The following is a 22,519-nucleotide window of genomic DNA, read 5'->3' as shown; positions in this document are numbered from 1 at the left end:
AGAAAAAAAGAAGAAAAGCCTCTCCCAGCCTCTAGTCTTCCCCCATCCCTCCACGGTGTGATTTCCAAATCGCAAGAACAAGGCAGGGCTGCCTCCTCTGTCGCTCACACTTCCTTGGTTCCTTCTCCTTCTCTTCGGTCTCTCCAGAGTTCCCTCTGAGAAGCTTCAGAGCTTCAGATCAAACACATGGAAAACAAAAAGAAGCCAGAGAGGGAAAGAGCAAGTGCGCACGAGAGAGATCCATCTGTCACTGGAATCTGGAAAAGAAAACACACGGGAGACGAGAAGAGACATCAGTTGGAGGGGCCTCTGTGATAAGAGCACTGGCGGCAAGGGCTCAGGAGAAAAAGAAGATGGGGGTGACACAGGATTATGGGAGGGGGTTCAAGTAAGGGGCGATGCCTGGCACGCTGATAAGCCTTTGAGAAGGGAACCCTCACTGGATACTCCTGTATCAGGAGAACACAGAAGGGTACCTGGGTTCTCCAAGGTAACGTGAACACAGCCAGGGACACAGGGGAAGGCAGTGGTAGAAGGGAGCAGAAAGGGGTAAAAGGGGGAAGAAGGCGAAGGGGATGGAGGGTGGGAAATAGAAGGCTGTAAGAGGATCAAGACTTCTGGCATAAACAAAAGCAGCCCCAAGCACATCCACAGCCAAGGATTGATTTTCAGCTACCTGAAGATGGTGTGCACAGCATACACGAAGTAGAGAAACACACAAATCTCCTCCCTCTGACAAGAAAAAGGAAAAAAGCAACACCTTTTTCTTGGTTTCCTTCCTTCCTTGATGCAAGAGGGATAAATAATTCAAGTCATGTGTAACCACTTGTGCTCTAAAAATTGTCCCTGCCACTCGGTGCAGGGACAAGGCTGTTGAGGTGAGCCAGCCTGGCTTGAGCATGCTGAGAGGGGGCAGGGTGAAGGCAATGTGTCAAATACCAGCCTCCAGTCTCTCACCCAGAAATGGCAGCAGTCCTGAGCTGGAGCACATCACCCACCTAACTCCCACCAGAGAGAGGTGCACAGCTTCCACCTTCCTGCCTTGCCACCTTTCCTTGGGGGTTTGTGAACATTGCACTGCTGTGGAAAAGGACACCTTGCAGGAATCAGCATCAAAGTGACATTTGCTTCAGTGTGGTTTTGGGCCACGGGCAAGATCCTGATTCTGACTGAGAAGGGCAGCCTGGAGCACCCTTTCCTCCAGCTACGGCTTCAACTATTCTCCCACTCTGCTGAGACAGGAGCCTGGCAGGGGTTTTCTCCTAGGAAATAATTTCATAGAGCAGAGAAAATGTAGGCAATTTTTTTTTTTAGATTTTGAGGAGAAATAAAACAATAAAAAATAGAGCAAAGATTCTTAGTTAATGAAAAATAAAGATTCCCTCTTGCTCCTTTTATTTTGGGGAGAGACTGCTCACTAAAGATATCACTGAAGCTTTTGCTGCAAAAGCCAAACCAATTTCTAGCACAGAGATACAAAGGGCAGAAATAAAATGAAGGAAGATAAGTGGAGGAGGAGTGAACCCTTGAGGAACAAGGCTTACGTCTGTGGAGAAATCTGAGCTGATTTGGGTCTGTGGAATTACCAGGCCAGCTGGATTAAAGGATCAGAGATAGTGTCACAGAGAAACACTTAAATATTCAATAATCCAAAAAGTAAAGCCAAGATGGGGAAGGGGAGGGAGAGAAGAGCTAGACCAATGGAAAAGACAGAAAGCAAGCCTCTGTTCCCCACAGCTCGGCATCTGAGGCCACAAAACTCATGTCATCTGTGGCTGTCATATGATGGCCTCCAGCTGCTGCCTCAGCTTTGCATCAGCCAGCACTGAAGCAGAAGGCAGAGGTTTTTACAGTCTGTTGCTTTGTTTCTCAGCCTTATAATCCAATGAGAAATAATTTCCTGACACTGTCTCCCCAGATGCATCAGAAAGGAGGCACATCTGGCACTCTACAGGTTGGGACCCCCAGGCTTCTGATATTCTTCAGAGCTTGTCCCTTGCCTTGTTCCACCTTTCCAGAGGTGACTCCACACAGAGATCCAGCCAAACTTCCACACCTTCTCTGTCCCTTTACTTTTCTCTCTAATGCTCCTTCACTTTGCCCAGTCTCTTCCACTGAACAAAACTGTGGCAGATAATGTGCTAGTTTGAAGCAGGCTAGAATGTTTTGGTGAGAAGGACTAGATTACAGGCTGTGAAAGGGACACAGAATGAGGTCTACTTCACTCATAGGCTTGCTGAGAGGTATAAGAACAAGAATGCAAACCTAGATAAGGCACTACTGCTTCTGCTGGGGAGCTCGGAGCTGCATTTTTTTCTCTCTCCAGCCTCTCTGCCATCTCTCTGATTAATCCACTTTGCTTCCTAACCCCCTGGCCGAACCTCCATTCTTCCTTGGGACTGGGGGAAGGTTGAGAGGGCTGGGAGAAGGTGAATGAACAGTTGGCAGCCCCTCCTGGGGACTCAGGTTTCTGGGAGGGCTGTTGTGTTTCTGTATTACCTTTTACCTTGTATATTTCTGTATATAACTGTATATACTGTAAATATCTGCTTGTATATTCTGCTAAGCTGTAAATATAAGCTTCATTCAATTTCCAGAGCTGGCTGAGTCTAGCCTGGATGATTTCCAAAGTGTAGGGGGGGCAAGTAACACCCAAACCATCACAGATAAAATCACAGTTTTTGCACACTTGGTGGCCAAAGTGTGCCTACTCTGAAGAGGCCAGGGGATGCCCCTCATCAAGCAATGAAAAGTTTAGCCCAGATTTCAGTTAGCATCCTTTTCTGAGTGTTACACTTTGGCCTGTCTGTCTCACCTCATCAGACACCCTGCAAAACATTCAACTCCACACAGGAACCTCCCATCCCCTTTGCTTTGACCTATTCTGGTAGAGCAGGCTGTGCCAAATGTTGGGCTGAAGTCATCAGTGCCTGATGAAGCTTGTTCATGGTTCACAGGGAGAAACTCTGAGGCCAGGGCTGCATTCCTCTGCAGCTCCTCCCTGGTAATTGCTGTGACCACCTCATCCTCACTCTGGGAGCTGCACTTAAGTAGCACAGAGAGGGGTTGGAGGAGGTGATATCCTAGCAGCCTGGAAAAGAAAGTGGTGACTGGATTAGGGAGTGGATGGAAAATAAGGTGGTGACCTTATCCCTCTCTACAACTATCTGAAAGGATGCTTGTTGTAACAAGGTGGCTGTCAGTCTCTGCTTCCAAGTAACAAGAGACAGGACAAGAAGAAATGGTTTCAAGTTGCACCAGGGGAGGTTTAGATTGGGTACTCGGAAAAACGGCTTCGCTGAAAGGGTTGCTGAGCATCAGAACAGGCTGCCCAGGGAGCCTGGAGGTATTTAGAAGATGTGGTGCTTAGTGACGTGGTTTAGTGGTGGGCAGTTGGACTTAATGATCTGAAGGGTCTTTCCCAGCTTAATCAAGTCTGTGGTTCTATAAAAAGAAGGGCACCATGCAAAGATCTGCTTCCTAACTCCTGCAATGCCTCTGCAACCTTCCTTCAGCCACAGGCCAAAGCAAGGGCCAAGCCCTTCCTCAAACCAGATACATTGATCATCTTGGGTCTCCAGGGAAGCTACATGCAAGAAACATGCAAACTCTGCCATTCTTCCTCCAGTGGCACCCTTCTTTTCACCACTGCACTGGTCTGAAGGGCCTTGAGGCCAGCCCAGTCTGTGGCCTCACAGTATCACAGTATCACCAGTATCACCAAGGTTGGAAGAGACCTCACAGATCATCAAGTCCAACCCTTTACCACAGAGCTCAAGGCTAGACCATGGCACCAAGTGCCACGTCCAGTCCTGCCTTGAACAGCCCCAGGGACAGCGACTCCACCACCTCCCCAGGCAGCCCATTCCAGTAGCTGCCTCCTCCAGCCCTGTCCCCATTTCAGCTCATCACAATGCCACCAGTGCCTGCTGCAGTGCTGCCACAGGAGTGCCAGTCTCCAGCTCCACCACAGCCATGCCCTGCTCTTTTGGGAGCAGCTGGCAATTCATAGGCAAGGGGAGGACAGGGATGGGGGTCAGCACCATGCCCTCCCTCAACTGTTTACTTCTAGATGAACATAAATCAGACAGGAAGGAACATTCTGTCCTTTTTGCTGGCCTGAAAAGTGCTGGCAGTGGAGTTGACTGTTTCCTTCTCTTGCCTCTCAAGCAACAGAGCATGCAGAAATAGGGTTGGAAAAGAGTGGGCAGGAAGAGCAAAGGCAAGCAACTCCATCCCAGAGGAGATCTGAGGAAGGGGGATGCATGAGTTGTGGAGACCCTGTTTTGGAGGGAGGCTATGGTTACAGAAAAGCTGTGACATGGGATCTATGTCACAGGGTAGGTGCAAGGTCACCTCTTCCATGTGCTGGGTCTGTAGGGTTCCAGTGCTCTTCAATGTAACCCAAAAGGCTGTTACATGTACCTTTGGTCCCTGGCCATCCTCATGCATGCAAGAGCATCAAGGAGCAGTAATGTCATTGTGTCCATGAATAGCTACACCCTTTTTGGCTGGTACAAAGTCAACCCACCAGCTTCAAGTTCCCAATGACTTCCCTCAGGTTTGTTTCCTGCCAGCAGTTGTCTCTATATATTGACATTTCTTTGCACCAGAGTGCATGGAGAAGGTGGGAAGGACAGGACAAGGATGGGTCCCCTATCCAGAGGAATGAGTAGGGAGGGAAAGAGGAAGGGAGGAGACTCCCAAATGCGAGTCAGGGGATGGTTGTTCTGATAGCCCCAGACAGACCTCTGGCTCAAGGATGAAGGTGGCACAGGAGGTGATACAGGAGTACAGTCACTAGTTAGATTTCCAGGTATAAGACCAGGTACAACCACAAGGGACAAACTGGGGGCTGAGTGGTTAGAAAGGCTGTGAGGATACAAATTATAGAGGCCACACTTTGAAAAGGCAACCAGAGCAGCCACCAGCAGCAGCAATTTGGGCCTGAAATTCTAACCCTGTCAACCTTGTCCCCCTGGGGCCCACTGCACTGGAAAAGGCAGCACTTAATTCTACCATTGCTTAAACGGTGCTAAGAGCCTGCCATTACAAATGCATGCATTAAAAGCCTGCCAAACATTCTTGGCTCCTCTGGGGACACCCCGAAACCAGGCCAAAGCTCCTGCTGCTTTCTTGTGCTTTGTGCTGCAGCTGGGCACCAGCCCTCTTCCCAGCTCAGCGTGCTGCCTGCTCCTGGGGAGCCTCAGGGCACGAGCACCATCTCCACAAGGCTTTGCCTCCCCATCTCTTGACTTCAAGGTTCTTCCAGGATTTCTCTAACCACTTTCCAAAAGCTCTGCTCCCAGAGGTGTGCGGTACTGGGAGTTGGTGCCTTACTTTAAGGGACTCTCCAAATCTGCTGGATAGTTTCTGTGATACTTACTGGTCTGCACATCATTGCAGGTGCTTCAAATCACCACCTGGAGATGGTCCTTCCTTTTGACCTTGTCTTTAGTAAGAGTGCTGTGGGAGAAGCTCACAGCAGGGCTGTGATAGGTGACAGCAGCCCCTTCCCTATCAGCCCCACTGATTTCAGGGATGCTGCAATTTATTGCAGGAGTCACCACTGAGTCATGGAGTAAAAAATCTGTGGCTGTTCCCTGTGTGATCTCCCAGCATCCCTGAGCAGTTTGAGACCAAGAGAAGAGGGATCAGGAAGCCTGATGACACATAGATTTGTGCCATGAAAGACATTTGTGTGTATGTGTCTGAAAGAGAGAGAGAATGTCTTATACTGCAGCTGGGGTTGTTTAGCCCGGTGAAGAGGAGGCTCAGGGGTGACCTCATTGCTGTCTACAAGTACCTGAAGGGAGGCTGTAGCCAGGTGGGGTTGGCCTCTTCTTCTAGGCAACCAGCAACAGAACATGGGGGCAGAGTCTCAAGTTGTGCTAGGGAAAGTACAGGCTGGATGTTAGGAGGAAGTTCTTCCCAGAGAGAGTGATTGGCATTGGAATGGGCTGCCCAGGGAGATGGTGGAGTCACTGTCCCTGGAGGTGTTCAAGAAAAGCCTGGATGAGGCACTTAGTGCCATGGTCTGGTTGATTGGCCAGGGCTGGGTGCTAGGTTGGACTGGATGATCTTGGAGGTCTCTTCCAACCTGGTTGATTCTATGATTCTCTGGTGTCCAGTAAGGGTTCAGTGCACACAGCTCTCATTCCTTTAATGGATCTCTGCAAAGTTCTTTCTCTCTCATGTTCTCTATTGTCTAATTTATTCCCCCTGTTTTCATGAAACACATAAAATCTCAGCATCTCTGAAAGCCATCCCAGTGTTACATTTATATGCAATTGGCCCTGTTGCTCCAAAAATCTGACTTTGGAAGAAACATAAAAATAAAAGAAGTTGTACAGTTTGCCTAGAAATTCCTGCAATAGAAAGTGTTTTCATGTCACTAACCAGACCAAGACTTCATCCCTGACAGGGGTTGAACTGGTATCAGTGGGTCCTGCAGAAGGCTGGCCACTCACTGCTGGAGGCTTTGTGAGCTTTGGCAGAGTGCTGCCAGAAGAGAAATCCTGTGGTTCAGCTCTGGGCAGGTTCATATCATTATATATGAATCTACAGTAACTGCTGGGGTTACAGTCACATACAGGATCACAGGATCACAGGATATTAGGGGTTGGAAGGGACCCAAGGAGATCATTGAGTCCAAGCCCCCTGCCAGAGCAGGACAATACTATCTAACACAGATCACAGAGGAACACATCCAGACAGGCCTTGAAAGTCTCCAGAGAAGGAGACTCCACGACCTCTCTGGGAAGCCTATTCCAATGCTCTGTGACCCTTACAGTAAAGAAGTTCCCCCTTGTGTTGAGCTAGAACCTCTTTTGCTGTAACTCACACACTCCTTGTCCTATCCCAGGGAGCAGGTGAGCAGAACCTGTCCCACTCCTCCTGGCCAGCCTTCAGATAAAACATTTATCAGATCCCCTCTAAGTCTTCTCTTCTCCAGACTAAACAGCCCCAGGTCCCTCAGCCTCTCCTCATAAGCCATGCCCTCCAGTCCCCTAATCATCCTCATAGCCCTCCACTGGACCCTCTCAGCAGATCCCTGTCCCTTAAACTGGGGAGCCCAAAACTGAACACCGAAAGTTAGTCTGGCCCTGCCATGAGTAGGGAGTAAGCTCACAGCTCCCTATCTCCAGATGTCCCTTACACACAGAAACTCAAAGCACCAGGACCCCAGCAGGACACCGTGGTGAGGAAGCCCACAGAGGATCTCAGCTTCTCCTCACAGGACACTGCTGCAAAGATGCTCTCAGTGCTCCAATTCTAGCCAGCAATGATAAGGCCCTGCAGTGAGGAAGGGCAGAGAGGTGAAATACAGGCTGCAGGACTACCCCAAGGAGATGCTCAGGTGTTAACCTAAAGTTCCAGCTGCATTACCCACACATCTAGGCTCAAGAAAATGCACAGTGCTTAACTGAAAACCTTTTCTGGGCCGAACAGCTAAAGACTAACCATGGAAAAAAAAAAATTAGAACCCACCAACATGAGTCTGTATCTAAAGCTCTGCTCTCCCATCGTGCCTCCCCAGCAGCGAGTAGATGCCTAATTTGTTAGGCAGCAAGGAAGAGAGAATAGGAAAGCTCAGGGGACAAAAACGAAGCAGCTCAGAAGCATAAAAGAGAGAGCTTTAGAAGCTTAAATCTTATTTTAGAGTGATAAATATTGGCAGAAAGGTCTTTCATATGCCAGTGGTTCCCTGGCAGGCCAGAAAGCCACCTTTGTTTTCCAAAGTGAAATGGTTACCTTGTATATTAATATGATTATTGCAGATTAAGGGGGATTTGCGTCAAGCTAGCTCCACCCAGCCAGCCTGTGGAAGCAGCCCACGTGTGTGTGCATGGGGGTAGGCACGGGAAGCAGTTTTCTCCAGGTAGGAGAAGATGTCAAGGGATTGCAGGTTCTATAAAAAAAATATTAGCAGCAATAAAGCTGCCTTTGTCACTCCCCATCCCTGGGAGAGGGGTGCCTGGGAAATATCACTCCCCTTGGTGTCATCCTGCGAGCCCAGACATGAGGCAGTGCAAAGGCTTAGCAAGTGTTCCTGTTGGCAATGGGGAGGGAGCACAGGCTCTGCCTGACCGTCTGCAGGGACCTGCCATAGGGAATGCAACGGTAAGATGGCTCTGCCTGTGCCTGGCTGTGCATGAATCACAGGAACACCTGGTTGGAAAAAGCCTTAAGATCATTGAGTCCAACCATAACCTAGCAACTCCCTGTACACAACTGTCAGACCATGTCCCCAGGCACCTCATCCAAACATCATCTAAATGGCTCCAGGGATGGTGACTCCACCACCTTCCCGTTCCAGTGCCCAAGGACCCTTCCGTGAATACATTTTTTCCTAATGTCCACTCCAAACCTGTCCTGGTGCAACTTAAGGTCATTTCCTCTCATCCCCTACCTCAACGCAACCTCCTTTTAAGTAGTTATAGAGAGTGATATTGTCTCTCCTCAAACTTGTCTTCTTCAGGCTGAATGACCCCAGCTCACAGGGCTGTGAGTCACTTAAGAGAAAGGAGGAGGAGGGGGCAGGGTGTTAGCTTCAGGGGCACAATGTAGAAGGGGAGTATATGTGGAAGAGTTGCTATAGGTGATGGGGTGTCCATGCAGGCCAAGTGTATATGGGGGTCAATCTCTGTGCAGATCTCATTGCTGTCTACAACTATCTGAGGCTGTAGCCTGGTGGGGGTTGGTCTCTTCTGCCAGACAACCAGCAACAGAACAAGGGGACACGGTCTCAAGTTGTGTTGGGGGAGGTCTAGGCTGGATGTTAGGAGGACGTTCTTCACAGAGAGAGTGATTGGCATTGGAATGGGCTGTCCAAGGAGGTGGTGGAGTCACCATCCCTGGAGGTGTTCAAGAGAAGACTGGATGAGGCACTTAGTGCCATGGTCTAGTTGAGTGGACAGGGCTGGGTGCTAGGTCAGACTGGATGATCTTGGAAGTCACTTTCTACACGGCTGATTCTATGATTGTAGGTGGGGAGAAAGTGCCAGAGTGAACCAGCCCTGCAGAAAAGGACTCCTGGGTGCTGATGGACAAGAAGCTGGCCATGAGCAGGCAGCATGTACTTGCAGCCCAGAAAAGCAATTCACACCCTGGGCTGCATCAAAAGAAGCATTGCTCTGCTCTGGGGAGATCTCACCTGAAGTACTGCATCCAGCTCTGAAGCCCTCAATGTAGGAAGGATGTGGACCTGATAGAGTGGGTCATGAGGAGGGCCATGAAGATGATCAGGGGTTTGGAGCACCTCTGATATGAAAACAGGTTGAGGGAGCTGGGGTTGTTCAGCCTGAAAAAGAGAAGGCTCTGGGTAGACCTAGTAATGACCTTCCAGTACCTTAAAGTGCCTGTGAGAAGCCTGGAGAGAGACTGTTTACCAAGGCCTGCAGCACCAGGACAAGGGACAGAAGCTTCAAACTACAGAAGAGCAGATTTACACTGGATGTTAGGAACAAGTTCTTTACCACAAAGGTAGTGGAACACTGGAACAGGTTGTCCAGGGAGGTAGTTGAGGCCCCATTCCTGAAGATATTCAAGGTGAGGCTTGACAAGGCTCTGGGCAGCCTGATCTAGTTGAGGATGTTCCTGCTGACTGCAGAGGGGTTGGAGTAGATGACCTTTGGAGGTCCCTTCCAACCCAACCCACTCTGTGGTCTGTGACAGCACTGTCAGTGTGTGGGGGGAGTCCCTGTGCAGTGAGGGGCCTGGAGCACAAATCCTATGAAGAGAGGTTGAGGGAGCTGGGCCTGTTTAGCCTGGAGAAGAGAAGGCTCAGGGGTGATCTTATTACTATCTACAACTACCTAAAGGGGCATTGTAGCCAGGTGGGGGGTGGCCTCTTCTCCCAGGCAACCACCAATAGAACAGTCTCAAGTTGTGCCAGGGGAGGTATAGGCTGGATGTTAGGAAGAAGTTCTTCACAGAGAGAGTGATTGGCATTGGAATGGGCTGCCCAGGGAGGTGGTGGAGGCACCGTCCCTGGGGGTCTTCAAGAAAAGACTGGATGAGGCACTTAGTGCCATGGTCTGGTTGATTGGTTAGGGCTGGGTGCTAGGTTGGACTGGATGATCTTGGAGGTCTCTTCCAACCTGGTTGATTCTATGATTCTATGATTCTCTGAGTGTGAGCATGTGTGCGGGGCCGCAGGGCACGGGGGGAGGCGCAGGCTGAGCGTGGGCGTGCGTGGGTCACAGGAGTGGGTGTACAAGTGTGCGTGCCAGAGAAGGGCTGCAGGAGAAGGGGTGGCAGCACTCCCTCTGCATGTGTCCCCCAACATGAATCACTGCAGGGAGCAGGGTGTGAGGGCTGTCTGGCTGTATGTGCACATGGGAGCGAGTTGCTCTAGGAGTGACTTCTGCTCTCTAGGAGCTGATGGGGGGGAAGGGACAGGAGTGGCAGCTCTGTGGGAGCAGGGTGGGCATACTGACTCTGTGTGTGAGGCACTGCTGCAGGGGAGGGCAGCGTGTCCAGCATGAGGCCAGGAGAAATTCTTGGGCAGTATGTGATGTCCCTATGAAGACATCCACCCCCTCAGGGCTACTGTGACACATCTGCTGTCTTGTGCTGGCCTTGCTGTCCTGTTTCTGCAACAGCACCTCCTGGCTTTCACCGGGCTGGCTGTAACAGGCAGGACCACAAGGTATTGAGAGATGCCCTCCCTGAAACCAAGCATAGCTCCAGTATTTCTGGATGATAAAACATCCCCAGCAAGCCAGCTATTTGGAATGCCCCAAAACATGCTGCCTTGCTGGTAGAGCAGGGAAGGGTCATGGAAGGGGTTAGTCCTTGCCTTAGAGCTCACTGCTGTCTCTTGCTGGAGGGACTTGTAGCCTAAGGAATCACACAGGTCCTGGCTGAGGGCAGCAATCACGTTACAAGGTGCACTGGTGGCCAGTCATGCTGTAGAGAATACCTCCAGGCCTGAAAACTCCTGCAGGGCACAAGCACTGGCATTCCAGATTCCTTCAACGTGCTCTCACCTTCTAGCTGACCTTCCCCTGGGCAGCCATCTGAGACAGTTTCCATTGCTGGCAGTGAGACCTCCCTCCAAGTAGGACAAAGAGCCACTTTAGTACAGCTCCAGTATAGGAACTCCATAGCCATCATTGCCACAAAAGGAAGAGGCTGCCCTTGAAAGGTCTCCCCAGCTAGTATGTCTGCCATCCTAAGTCATTCATCTGCAAGTCGCCAGAAGAGAGGGCAGCCTCTGTGCTCAGGTTTCCTTCAAATGCAGTCAGTCAGAAGCAGAAGCCACTACAGATGATGGTTCATATATGGCAGATGCACTTCTGATCTGGTGAGGAGCAGGAGCAGAGGAAAGGTGTGGAAGGACATGGAGAAGCTATTTCGGGTGTCCCAAAGGTGAAATACTGTGGCAGCATGGGCCAGTGGGGACATTTCAGCCTCTCAAAGCTCCTCCTCTGGTCAATGGGTGCCTGGATTCAGCAAGACAAGTAATGCCATGCTGCACAGGACATTGTGTTTCTACGTGGCTGCTTCCACCTTCCCTCCATCCTCCACCCCCAGGCAGTGGCAGCTCAGTCCCACTGGGGAGGGACCCTCCTCCCGGCCAGCTCGCCCACCTACATTTCCAGCTAACACCTGACATGCATTTTGACATGCTAGCCGTGCCTCCCTTCTCTATTCCCCACTACCTTGCCTTGTTTAGAGCCTGTTTTCTTCTTCCATTGCCAAAACACAATGACTGTTATAATTAACAGATTATCTCAGTGCGACAGCTGCAGTCCTTTGAAAATTAGGTTGAATAACAGGATCCTGCCGTATGGTAATTTCTTTTCATCTCTCAAATATTTTCTCTCTCTCACTCTCGTTTCTACCTCATTTCTTCTTTTCTTTCTTTCTTTCTTTTTTCTCTCCCTCCTCCTACCTTCCGCCAGCTCCCTGACTGCATGAGTGATACCTTGGGGTGAGACAGGCTGCAGGGCTCTCTCCTGCCTTCACCAGCTGTTTTCATTCCCCTTCTTTCACTAGCACACCTCGCAGAGAGGCAGTGTTTGCAAGCAGGAGCATAAACTTGCCAGGAGAAAATGTGCTCACCAGAGGCCACGGTCAGGGAGCCTCTCTGAAGCCCCACTGGCTCAGACAGGCAGACCAGGGACCTGCATGTGAGGGGGAGAGACCACGATGAGGTATCCTGAACCACTGCCTGCACCTTTCCCACGAGGAGCGAGGGCAGCGGCGTGGCTGAGCGGTTGGTACCGAGCTGGCCAGGGTGCTCCACCCACCTGCCTACCGTCCGCCTTCTTGCTGACTCAGTATCTGCCCCTGACTCACCACTTGCTCACTGAATGGGGACTGGCAGTACTTACACGGCATCCTTCCCTCTCTCTAAGGCAATAGCTCTGCCACTTACCACCCCCTCTCCCCATTATCCTCCTACATCTGTCTCTCTACCAACTCAATCAAGCCAAGCTAGCCAAAAAAGCAGCTCGCTGGAAATTTGGAGTCTCAAAACCAAAATAAGAACTGGTGCTGCTCCCAGCCAGACCCAAATTAAAGGCTCCAGAAATCTGTCCCTCCAGGGCTGGAGATGCCCTGGCCCCTGCTGCAGATTCGGCTGATCTACTCACTGCAGTGGCTGGACTTCTCAGCCCCTGCCTGGGCAGACTTGCTAGCACTCAGCATTTTAGGCTGCAAGGATGATCAGCCAGACATGTGGGAACTTCTTCTTGAGGAAGAACTGGAAACACTGGAATGGGTTGCCCAGGGAGGTTGTGGATGACCCCTCCCTGGAGGTGCTCAAAGCTAGGTTTGAGGAGGCCTTGAGTGACCTGTTCCAGTGCGGGGTGTCCTTGCCTATGGTGGGGGTTTGGATGATCTTTAAGGTTCCTTCCAACTTAATCCATTCTATGATTCCATGATTCTGTGACAGGTCTGTTAGGCTGCGGCCCTGGATTTGGAAACAGAGAAGTTTCAAATTCAGCATGTTATGGATTCAAGGAGTCTGCAGCTTCGTTGCTGAGTGTACCAGGAGCAGCAATTAATGAAGCTCCACGTCTGGCCTGAACTCATGCAAAAGGCCTGGGTACTGCACCGCTCCTCTCAACCACATCCATAATCTACAGGGCATTGCCTGTGACAAACGCAGCTTTCTCCTTTGGAAAAGCAGGGCTGTATTCCTGCACATCACTCATCCATCCCAGCCTAATCCACCTCTGCTGGCTAGCTCCAGCTGAGTCCTGGGCTTCCTCCTGCCTCCTCAGCACAACCACCTCCTCTCCTCCCATGGAGTTCCACCTCATTTATTTCCTTAATCCCGACACAGTAGAGCAGAAACACTTTGTCACCATTATTCTGCCAAAAGCCAAGTAGAGTCTTTTAACATACACTCAGCCATTCCATTGTATTCCAGCAGTCTCCAATAACACTCCTCCTCAGTTGTCCATGATCTCTGCCTTTTCAGCCTTCACCACACTCACTCTGCTTTCTCCCTCTGCTTTCACTCCAGGCCCTGTGTTGGCTCACGGCACATCAGAGCATACTGCCTCATTCATTCACTGTCACTTATCCAAATGCTACCTTCCCTTATTAATTCCCCTTTTCTTCTAGTAGCATCCCTCCTCTGAGCGCTTTGTACAATCCTACTTACATATCCAATAATAGTATTCTCCCAATGACTGACTCATATACCCCTTTGCTGGCATTTAGACTTCTCCTTGTTCTTTGAAACACGTTTATTCATCTCCCCTTCCCCCCCTCCAGTTATATATGTCTACTCATGGCGTTGCATTTCCTACAGCAGCTGTGCAGCAAACACGAACCATGCAAACAGCCCAACAGAACAACTGTCTCTGCTGGTACCCTGTCATACTCCATTTTAACTACATAGGCCAAAGCTACTTCGAGCTATGAAGCAATAAAAATTAAGGGGCTGCTTAATTTTAGAAACACTCCACCCTTTGCTTTCTGCTTGCTCAGTCCAAGATTCCAATCTTCCCCCCCTACCCCTTGCCTCCCTTCGCTGCTCTGCCTCTTTTGGTGCTGTTAGTAGAAGAGTACATGGTGGTTGCAACTGGTATTAGGCCTTGGACTTCCTAGGTGCTGCAAATATGTTCAGCGGGAAGCAAACTTTACTCCAGGCTGTTTTCAAGCTGAAAGAATGGGAAAAAAGGAATATCACTCAGCCAGCAAGGGCATGTGAATGTCTTACCCACTAACCCAGGTGACATACGCTCCATGACCAGGGAGTGATGCCACATCACCCTAAATCTGACTCTGTGCTTTTATGATCTCCAAAGGCTTCATCAGGTAGCCCTAGCAAGTAATTCATCTGACAGTCTTTTCCTCATTCCTCACCATAGCTCTTACTCTTTCCCTCACACTGATCACAGGATCACAGGATGTTAGGGGTTGGAAGGGACCCAAGGAGATCATCGAGTCCAACCCCCGTGCCAGAGCAGGGCAATACACAGATCACAGAGGAACAGATCCAGACCGGCCTTGAAAGCCTCCATAGAAGGAGACTTTCCCCACAACTTTTCTGGGGAGCCTGTTCCAGTGCTCTGTGACCCTTACCGTAAAGAAGTTCCCTCTTGTGTTGAGGCAGAACCTCTTTTGCTGCAACTTACACCCACTGCTACTCTTTGCTTCTCTTCCAGTCCTTAGCCACTCTTACTTATGCCGCATTTTATTCCTTCCCTACTACTCTTGTTGATCTGCATAGGCCAAACTCTAAGCTCTGTAGTCACCCTGACTCATTTCCTACCCACGAAAAGCAAAGGTTTAAATCAGTGGGAAGGTCTGTGATGGAGATCTGGATAGACACCAACACTGCACAGGGCCTCCTGCGTGATTATCTCTTGTTACCTTCCTCATTCAGCTTTCCACTTGGCAATATGCTTAAGCATGCACACAGCTGTAAACCTATGCAAGTGCCATTCAGCTTCTCAATTGCTTTCTTCTTCAGCATCTGTGTTTATGGTTCCCACATCTTCCAAACACAACAGATTCTCCTTCTGTGCTGCCCCTGCCCAGCCTTTGTTACCCACCCACCAGCATCCTTTCTCTCGCTTTGAGAAATTTAGACTTTTCCCTTTTTTCCCTCTCTGCCTGTTTGGATTTTCTCATTGTCACTGCTGCCCGGGGACTCCAGCTTGTAATTTCACCTCCCTTTCCCTGAGATTGCTGTGTTCCATAAAACACTGCCTTCTCCCTCTGCTCTCCAGTATTCTCAAACACCGAATTGGGCCATTAAGGAGAGAAGCTAACAGCCAGCACTGCTGTCTCTGATATTGAAACAGAGCTGGCAGGAATATTTACAGGCTACTTTGAAAGCTCCAGGGATGGCTTTTGGCCAAAAAAATTATTATATCCACCCCCCTTTTTTTTTTATGATGTCTTCCTATGACTCAGTCTGGTCCATAAGTCAAAATGACTTTTTTTTAACCACTCTCCCTTTAAGCAGTGAGAGCAGGAGCCTAAGAACAGAGCGCAGCAGCATCATGGGCAGGAGGAGCTACGTCACGAGGAATGCAACTTGGGGTGTCCTTGGTGGCTTTAAAAGAAGCAGAACAAAAGGCATATGTCCTCTTTCCGGAGAAATGAGTTTTGGCAGAGCTAAACTGGCAATTGCCTGAGTTTTCTAAACTTAGTTTTGTCTGTAAGCAAAGCAAGAAACACGCAGGAAGCAGAGACACGGTGACCTCAAGGGCTCATGACTTCCTGGGCTCAGCAAGGAGCTACCATGCCCTTTATTATCCACCATTGTACAGAGGCAGAGCCTTGAATAAAGGGGACGGTGTAGGGGGAGCTGTGACAGCTGTTTTAAAGTGGGACTGTGGCGTACCAATGCAGCCTGCCCACACACTCTTACCTCTGCCTCCAGCTACACAGTCTGCAGCAACAAACAGCCATTCAAATGGCTGAAAAGGAGCAGACCACTTAATTTGCTCCTTGCCTTCTTTGTCTGCCAGTGGCAGGGATAAAAAATGCACGTTTAGAAATTGGCAGTGTTGGGTATAGCATTACCAGGCTGGAGTTATGCTGACTGCTACAGGAAGAGGGGGAAAAAAAAACAAACAAAATAAAACCCAAACCAACCAAACAAAAAACCTACAAAACAAAACCCCAACACAACCTAAAACACACACAAAAAACCTACAGGTTCAGAAAGGAGAAAAGTGAGAGCTGGGGAGAAGAAAGATAGGCTGGGAGTGGGGGAAAACCAGGCAAGGAAAAAGGGAGAGAAATGAGTTTTGTATCCCAGACTAGATGCTGTAATGATGAGGACATTAAGAACATGATAGATAGACAGGAAAGGAAGGCAAACAGAGGCAGGCACAGAGAAAGAGACAGAGATGAAGGAGGGAGAGAGAGAGGGAGAAGGAAGAGAGAAAGACAGCATTAATTTAGGAGGAATATGCTGAAAACATAATCTTCTCAACAGAGAAAGAAGAGAGAGAGAATTAAACAAACAGCAACAAGAAATGGGGAAAGAATAACTTTCTTTTTTTTTATGGGCTTGTTAACATTTGTGAAGTTAAGTAACCCTAAATTTATGCCATTAATTTGCATGTATTATGTTTTTTTTCTCTGCTGCCAGTTTATAGTCTCTGTGAAACCTTTAAAAAGTGCCTTTTTTTCCTCCTTTTCCCTTCGCTTGTGTTAATTAAGGCTTGTGATATATGTATATTTTTACACCGCCGCTGTGCTCCAGCATTTCATCATCAAATGGCTCTTTTTTGCCTTTTCTATGGGGCTGCTCCTGCCTCTTCCCCTCCTCAGAAGCATGAGGAGGCCTGGGGGTTCGCCCATCCTCACCGATGTGAGGCTGGGCTCCCAACCCTCTCCCTGTGAAACCAGGTGGCTGTCACAACAGGGAGACATGGGGAGCATCTTCAGCTGCTGGAGAGTCAACAGCTCAGATCCACTTGGGCAATCGCATTGCCATGCTGGAGCACACTGTATTTACACATTAGCAATCACTGGGGAGCCTTAAAATCGGATTCTCTGGGGAAATCCAGCCAAAGAACACAGTGAGATTCCTAATGAAGGTACTCGTGGCCAGAGCTGGGGGAGGCATGAGTGATGGACAGGCTGTAATCGCCTGCTGGCAGGAAAGGAGATGCAGGTTGCCCTCCAGGGCTTTAGTAACACCTAGAAATCTCCAGAGTAGGGTATACATACAAAGAGCTGCTGCAGAAAATGCAAGGCCAGTTTCTCCTCTCCCTCCGTGGGACTGCCCCACACCTGTTCCAGGGGCACCAATCCCTCCTCTTCTCCCAAGGACTCTTCTTTCTGGGCAGACAGATCTCTCTCCTAAGCACATGGCCAACTTTGGAAGTGCCCAAGGCCAACACAAAGCGTAGCTGGTGAAGCCCATTTGGCAGCTGTCCCAGCAAGCATATTTCTGAGCTCAGCTGGACAGGAGTCATGGTCCTAAATGTGCTTTGATTGCTTTGCTCCTCTCTAAAGGCTCTGTATCTCCCAGCTGTAAGCAGAGTTTGCTGAAGCAAGAAGCAGGTTGCTAAGCCTGGTTTGGATGCTGTTTGGTCTCTAGTGGAGCTAATGGGACTCATCTTGTTAAAAGCCAGCTGAGCTGAGACCATGGACACTGAACATTGATTCAGGCCTAAACACCTGCCTTGGGAGACACAGCAATCGGAGCAGGGAACAAAGGTGCTTGCTTGTGTTCCCCCATCCTCTGTGGAGGAGGCTTGTGATCTCCTCGGGGCTCTGACCGACACATAACAGATCTCTGGAGGATCTCTACTGAACTCAAGTTGAGAAGGAGAGGTAGGGGAGACAGACCAGGCTTCTCACACTGTCACTATTATTTTGCTGTCTGGGGGTGTTGAGCACCGGAGAGGATATTCTGATTTACTCCCTAGCTTACCGTTGCTGTGGCAACGGGAGAAATACAGGCCAAACCGGGCTGCATCTGCAGTGTGGTGCTAATAGGGAGTTTGGGTTCCCATGTGTGTGTTTGTTTGTTTGTTTGTTTGGATGTTTGCAGGAGCCACATGGTAAAAGAAAAAACCCCACACTGTCGCAATGAAAAGGCAATGGGGCCTGAAGTGTGCCCAGACAAATATGCCCTCCTCTCACCCAACAACAAAACACTCATGCACAAAGTCATGTTCACAGCACACAGCCTGAGCAACACCAGCATATGTCCTCTTTGCCCACCACACACACACACACATGTCCAGAGCTGGAGGTCCTCAAACTACTCTCAAATTAATTATCCCAAGAAGCCAGAGTTCTTGTTTCATAGGTATAAAGCCTTTTATGCACCAGCCACTTGCTGGCAGGGCTCTGAAAGGTAACTAAGAATCTGGGGCCCACCAACTTGTTTCAGCAAGAGACTGTTCTCTGCCCTCAGGTCCACACATCCCTGCCAACCACGGTGCACAAACCCCAGATTGGCTGCTGAGCAGCAAATACTTCTCCAGCGCATCGTAGTAATTAGTTCTTATCCCTTGAGGTCATCAACAAAACAAATCTGGCCCTGTCTCAACAGTTATAATCCAACCTGGGAGCCATAGAATCCATTCCCAAAATCAGAGTGAGCCTTCAGGTCACATAAACTGGTCTGCTGCAGATGCCAACCTCCAGCTGTGCAACTACCATCTTATGAGTCTGCACAATTCCCACTCCGAGAAGCAAGCTGCAGAGCAGAGTTGAGTACAGCCTCTTTCCTTCCCTCTCCTCCAGCCTTCTGAGACCTGAAAATTCTCTACCTACACTGTGGAGAAGGGCTCAGCATCGATCACCCCCAGAATAGTGCCCCTCTTTGGGTCAAAGAGAAGAGAGATCATTTTTCAGCTGTTCCTCAAAGCTTCACAGCTGCTCCCCCGAGAGCTGGAAGCACAGAACAGCCTTGTAGCTAGGCAAAGTTGCTGTTTAGTTGCATCATGACCTGTTCTTCCTTATCCCACAACGGTGTGGGGAAGAAATGATCTGATGTCAGCACAGGAATATGTTTTACTCAGGCATAGAGGCCTTGCTGCTCCTGGAAGTCAGACTCCTAATCAGCTTTTGGAATCCTTTGTTGCAACTTCAACAGAATCACTGTGGCTGGAAAAGACCTCTGAGATCACCAAGCCCAGCCTATAACCTAACACCAAGACATCAGCTAAACCATGCCACCAAGTGCCACATCCAATCTTTTCCTAAAGACCTCTGGCCATGGAGACTCCACCACCTCCCTGGGCAGTCCATTCCAGTGCCAATCACTCTTTGCTTGAGGAAGTGCTTTCTAATATCCAGCCTAAACCTTCCCTGGTGCAGCTTCAGACCTATGAGGAGAGGCTGAGGGAGCTGGGGGTGTGCAGCCTGCAGAAGAGGAGGCTCAGGGGTGACCTCATTGCTGTCTACAACTACCTGAAGGGAGGCTGTAGCCAGGTGGGGAATGGTCTCTTCTCCCAGGCAACCAGCAACAGAACAAGGGGACACAGTCTCAGGTTGTGCCAGGGCAGGTCTAGGCTGGATGTTAGGAGGAAGTTCTTCACAGAGAGAGTGATTGGCACTGGAATGGGCTGCCCAGGGAGGTGGTGGAGTCGTTGTCTCTGGAGGTGTTCAAGAGAAGACTGGATGAGGCACTTAGTGCCATGGTCTGGTTGATTGGCCAGGGCTGGGTGCTAGGTTGGCCTGGATGATCTTGGAGTTCTCTTCCAACCTGCTTGATTCTATGACTCTATGCCCTCTTGTTTTGTCACAAATTGCCTGGGAGAAGAGCCTGACTCCCACCTGACTACAACTTCCCTTCAGGTAGTTGTAGAGAGTGATAAGGTTCCCTCTAAGTGTCCTCTCCTCCAGGCTGAACAACCCCAGTTTCCTCAGCCTTTTCTGTAAGACTTAACCAATGGAGAGGCAAAGCCACCATGGCAGAGATAAACTGCAAAAGGTGTGTGAGGGAGAAATTAAGGGGTTAATGTGCTGGGAAAGGTGAGGTGATGGAGATGAGAGACTGCAAACATCATGTGGAAAGGAGAAATCCAGCTCAATCCCAAAGAGGACAAGGCAGCTGAAGGGTATATGTGGTGTCTGGGTGTGTGCTTCAGGAACGCCACAAGCACCTGGGCATCAAGGGCCCTCTGCTTGAAGAAGAGGTGAGATGGGGTACAGGTTCCTCTCCTTTGACTCCTGGCTGCCTTTTCTCCCATCACTCCTGACACTCCATCTGGCTTCACTATTTTTACACACATACACACAAAAGAGGAGAAAACAAACACTTAATTTCTAACCTAATCAGCCCTTCTCTCACTAATTAGCACCCTCTGAGCACATTCACAGGCTGTGAGAGATACTCTGGGGCTGATAATGACCCCCAACCTGCAGTTGCATATGCTGGAGGGTCAGCAGAGACAAGAGCAAGCCAAGGGAGGCAGGGAGCAGAGCAACCTTTGCCTTTGGGGATTTTTTTCTCCTCAAATCTGGGATACTGGGAAGAGGCTGTCTCTTTTTTGGCAAGATCCCTTCTGTGTCTGTTTGCCTGTGAGTGTGTGTGTGTGTGTGTGAGTGCATGTGTGCCGAGGAGGGGGGGAAGCTGGGGAGGTTTGGAGGGAGGGGACTGGAACAAAATTCTGGCACCAAGCCCAAAGCTGGAACACATGCCAATTTGTGCCTCTTGCTGCTGGTAATGAAGGGCTCCGTTCAGGACACGCGGGACACTAATTAAGGGGCTTCAAAGGCGGCTTTCTGCAGCGTGCTCTTTAAAGGGGGGCTGAGGGGAGGAAGGAGCACAAGAGGGGGGTGTTCTCCACTCAATGGAAGTCTTCTGGCTCCTAGTGCTGCTGGAGAAGGCACTTTTTTTCCTTCTCCCTGTCTCCCATAGCAACTCCTACCCATGAGAGCTAAGAAGGTGCAAGCATCTGGCAGCTCTGGGCAAGCCCTCAACAGCTAGCAGCAAGGCAGGCTCTGGTACAGAGAGTGAGGTGCCACAAGGGGGGAAAGCTCATGGAGGAGGTGGAGGGACACCGTGCTGGAAAAAAGCAAAGGCAGACAAGAGCTATAGTATAAAGAGTAAGAAGAAGAGAAAGAGCTGGAAGGGGAGAGGCAGGGACATGGTGTGGTTGGTTTGCAAAGGTAGCATCTGTAGGAACAGGAGTTGCCTTTAGTCACCAGGGATTTGCAAGGAATAAAGCTTTGGATCACCACAGATCAAAACTACGTAGCTGAGTCTTGTCACCTGCATCCTGTGGGGTTGGTTCTCATGGAAGACTGGAAGGGGCAAGCTTTGGGAACAGGACAATGGGTAGGGCTGGGACTGTGTCTCCAATGTGTCAGCCTGGGCACAAGGCTCTGGACTTAGCTGTGCACCAATCCAAATAAGCACTGCATGGACACCCAAAGAGCTCTATCCTGCTTCCAGAAGCTTCACAGATCTTGGCCATTCGACTTGTAAGCATGCCAGATTCACTCACAGCTGTAGTGTTCCTGTGTCAAAGGGAAGGAGCCAAGCCACATAATGGGTGACATGACTCAGCCATGGCCATCAAAGAGTTTCAGCTCAGATGTCCTGCTTCCTACCTAGTCCCTTAACCACACACCTTCCCATCCTTCCTCCATGGGAATAAGCATGAAACAGCAGCTCTGGTGGAAAAACAGGCCTGTGCTGAGATTGATTAAACGGGGACAGAGTGTGGGAGAGAAGAGAAGAATAAATTCTCAGAGCAACAGAGTGTTAGTGAGAGACAGGAAGAAAGGATGAGTGAGAAAGATGGTGAGGAAGAGAAAAGAGAGAACAGAGGCAGATTATATTCACTAGGCCATGCACCAAGCACAGAAGGAAAGTGAGAGAGAGACAAGAAAAGTGATATGAGCACATGAGAAGAAGTGAGAAGAGACTCACGAAGAGCGAGAGAAGCAGATTGAGAGATAAGCAGCGCTTCACTGATCTTGCACAACAGCATGCTCCCTGCCATCACTCACACCCCACAAGCTGCCAGAGTGCCCCACAGCTCCCCTTAGCTTCAAAGGGAGCTGTCTTCTCTATGCCAGACTGTCTCAGCACCACACATAGATCACTGGTCTTGGGGGTCAGGACCAGTCTTGCCATGATGATGCATGGGTACACAAAATTTAACCAAGGTGAAGCTGAACTCCCCTTTCAGTAGTCCTCTAATGCTTCTCCAAAACTGCCCAGATCTTTAGGGGTTTTGACCTTTCTGTCCCCTCCTGTTCACTGTTCTCCAACACACCAGCATACACTTAACTGCTTATTCCAGATGACCTGCTCCATGTCTTCCATGCTTAGTGTCACCCAGCCAAAAGCGCAGCCACCTGCGGCCCAGAGCGGATCAGCAAGGCTGTGCCTACTGATGGAGACAAAAGAGGGAGGAAGCTTACCCTGGGGAAAGCACCTGGAGCAAGACTGGCTGAGGTGAGACTCAGACCAGTGACTGACAGGGCACAGAGAGCAGGGCAAGGCAGCTCTTGGACAAAGGTCTTCACACATCTCTGTGCCCCTTCTTGCTACTGCCCAATGAGGAATCTCACTGCCCAACCCAAGCACTTCTTGAGAAGAGGTGGTCAGATTCCT

At 49.8% G+C, this 22,519-nt stretch overlaps 1 long non-coding RNA gene across 1 annotated transcript in view; it reads right to left on the bottom strand.

Annotated features, from left to right (window-relative positions):
- Positions 1–3: 3 nt before the first annotated feature.
- The window catches only part of LOC135181867 (uncharacterized), a 61,114-nt gene continuing 38,598 nt past the window's right edge, over positions 4–22,519 (bottom strand). The window contains exon 4 of the long non-coding RNA XR_010305003.1: positions 4–257. This is a non-coding gene — a long non-coding RNA (uncharacterized LOC135181867). The remainder of the gene's footprint in view (positions 258–22,519) is intronic.

This window comes from Pogoniulus pusillus, chromosome 15 (genome assembly GCF_015220805.1).
Source record: "Pogoniulus pusillus isolate bPogPus1 chromosome 15, bPogPus1.pri, whole genome shotgun sequence".
Lineage (NCBI taxonomy): Eukaryota > Metazoa > Chordata > Aves > Piciformes > Lybiidae > Pogoniulus > Pogoniulus pusillus.
The sequence above is the reverse complement of the archived record's forward strand: the minus strand, read 5'-3'. Positions and strand labels throughout refer to the sequence as shown.